Consider the following 2,664-nt stretch of genomic DNA (forward strand, 5'->3'; position numbering starts at 1 on the left):
AATGAGAAGGAGACCATGCAAAGCCTGAACAACCGCCTGGCCTCCTACCTGGACAGAGTGAGGAGCCTGGAGACCGAGAACTGGAAGCTGGAGAACAAAATCCGGGAGCACCTGGAGAAGAAGGGACCCCAGGTCAGAGACTGGAGCCATTACTTCAAGACCATTGAGGACTCAGCTCTTCGCAAATACTGTGAGTAATGCCCGCATCGTTCTGCAGATCGACAATGCCTGTCTTACGTCTGACTTAAAGTCAAGTATGAGACAGAGCTGGCCATGCGCCAGCGATATCCATGGGCTCCGCAAGGTCATCTGTCTCGGCTGCAGTTGGAGATAGAGATCAAGGCCCTCAAGGAGGAGCTGCTCTTCATGAAAAAGAAACATGAAGAGGAAGTAAAAGGCTTACAAGCCCAGATTGCCAGTGCTGGGTTGACCGTGGAGGTAGATGCCCCCAAATCTTAGGACCTCGCCAAGATCTTGGCAGACATCCCGGCCCAATATGACGAGTTGGCTCCTAAGAACCGAGAGGAGCTGGACAAGCACTGGTCTCAGCAGATTAAGGAGGGCACCACAGTGGTCACCACACAGTCCTCCAAGATTGGAGCTGCTGAGATGATGATCACGGAGCTAAGATGTGCAGTTCAGTCCTTGGAGATCGACCTGTACTCGATGAGAAACCTGAAGGCCAGCTTGGAGAACAGCCTGAGGGAGGTGGAGGTCCGCTATGCCCTGCAGATGGAGCAGCTCAAGGAGATCCTGCTGCACCTGGAGCTGGAGCTCACACAGACCTGGGCAGAGGCACAGCACCAGGCTCCGGAGTACCAGGCTCTGCTGAACATCGAGGTCAAGCTGCAGGCTGAGCTTGCCACCTACCGCCACCTGCTGGAAGATGGCAAGGACTTCAATCTTGGTGATGCCCTGAACAGCAGCAACTCCCATGCAACCATCCAGAAGACCACCACCTACCGGATAGTAGATGGCAACGTGGTGTCTGAGACCAACGACAACAAAGTTCTCAGACATTAAGCCAACAGAAGCAGGGAATCCTTTGGGGAACAGAAGGCCAATAAAAACTTCAGAGGTAATTGGGGAAAAAAAGTGAAAACTGTTATTATTGATCTGGGTAATGCAATGGAATACACATCTAGAAAGTTTATCATTTCTTTTTGATATTTTCACTTGTGGCACTGGTTGTTTTGATCAAAATATACAATATGTATATGTAATATATATGCGTATCTAGCAATTCATTGCATCACTTCTCCTTATTCTGCAAACATAAACTGTATTCACAGCCTTTGCTGAGCACATAAATATTTGGTATTTATCAAAATGAGACTAGACCAAGAATGTGTGGCGTGTTACTGCTATCCTTTTCCATCCTGTGTAGCTTACATTTATTTGGCTTTAATTAGTTCTTTAGAATGTCATTTGGATACCATCCAATTTAAACCACCAAAAAATGGGTTTTGGCTATATTAATGATCTATTATAACCAAAGGCTATATTCAAAATATTGAACAACTAATATGACCTGAGAACAGATAATGCAGAATGAAAAGTCACCCAATCCGGAATGAAACCATTTGTGCAACCACTGTGGCCTTTCCAGTATGAACTTTTTGACAATCCGGCCTGATTCTAATAACCTCATGAGATTATATGTTATAAAGAAACATAGAAAGGAACATTAGATTGAGAAGAAAGCAGAAAAAAACTGACACTCTTTATTTTTAGATACAAGAATTTAGAAATAAAGCAGTTAAGAAACAACCAACTCAGTTTTTATGGTTAATAGATATCCTATTTTCTATTGGAATTCCTATTTTAATTATATATTTATTTACTTTTTACAAAGTGAATCATTATCATAAAAATACCATCTGCTAGAATGCAATTAAAAGTACATTTAAAACTTCATTAAAATCTTTCTGATATGAATTAAGCAGTTAACAAATAGGCAACCTACTGAGAAACAAGAGCTATTAATGCTGTCATGAAAACAAAGTTCCAACAACTATCCACTAGAGAGCATGAGCCCCGACTGTAGATTGTTTATTGTCAAAGACTTGACTAGCTAATAAATGCTGGCAATGTCTTGAGTGTGCTGGAATGCAGTGCAGCTGCTGCATTAGTCAGACTTTCCCTTTTCTGAATGCTATAATCCCTCCAATATTGCATTAAATATGTTTTCAATATTTATCTGGATAAAAATGTGCTGAATGTTGCAACAGTTTAATTCCAATGTCACACAGGAAATCTGGAAAAAAGAGAAGGTAACTTCATCTTTATTGTTAATACCTAATGCAATTTATTATCTTACAATACATGAGAGCACTCAGTAAGACTTGTGATCACTCTAAGGCAGGCAAACACCAGCAGCATTGCAAGCAAATATGAGGGCTTACTACTTGGCTGTAGAGACTTAACTGACCTCTTGCCGTCCTTGAAGATCTAAGTTCAGGCATGTCTCCATGACTGAATGTCATGTAGTAGGTAATAAATGGCCTTAAGACTTGTTATACTCCATAAAATACAAATCTTTACAAGCCAGAAATAGAAACCATGTCACATATTTTTATTAGATTTCTTGTATGATTATCTAAACTATTGTAAGCCAATCTATTGGGTGGTAGCTAAAGAAATTAAATTTCCTTAATAGACTCT

General features: G+C 41.1%; 1 pseudogene; it reads left to right on the top strand.

Annotated features, from left to right (window-relative positions):
* Positions 1-256: 256 nt before the first annotated feature.
* LOC105731287 (keratin, type I cytoskeletal 18-like) lies at positions 257-1,023 on the top strand (annotated as a pseudogene).
* Positions 1,024-2,664: the final 1,641 nt, after the last annotated feature.

Source organism: Aotus nancymaae, unplaced genomic scaffold (genome assembly GCF_030222135.1).
Source record: "Aotus nancymaae isolate 86718 unplaced genomic scaffold, 86718_ANA_hifiasm-v0.15.2.pri h1tg000033l, whole genome shotgun sequence".
Classification (NCBI taxonomy): domain Eukaryota; kingdom Metazoa; phylum Chordata; class Mammalia; order Primates; family Aotidae; genus Aotus; species Aotus nancymaae.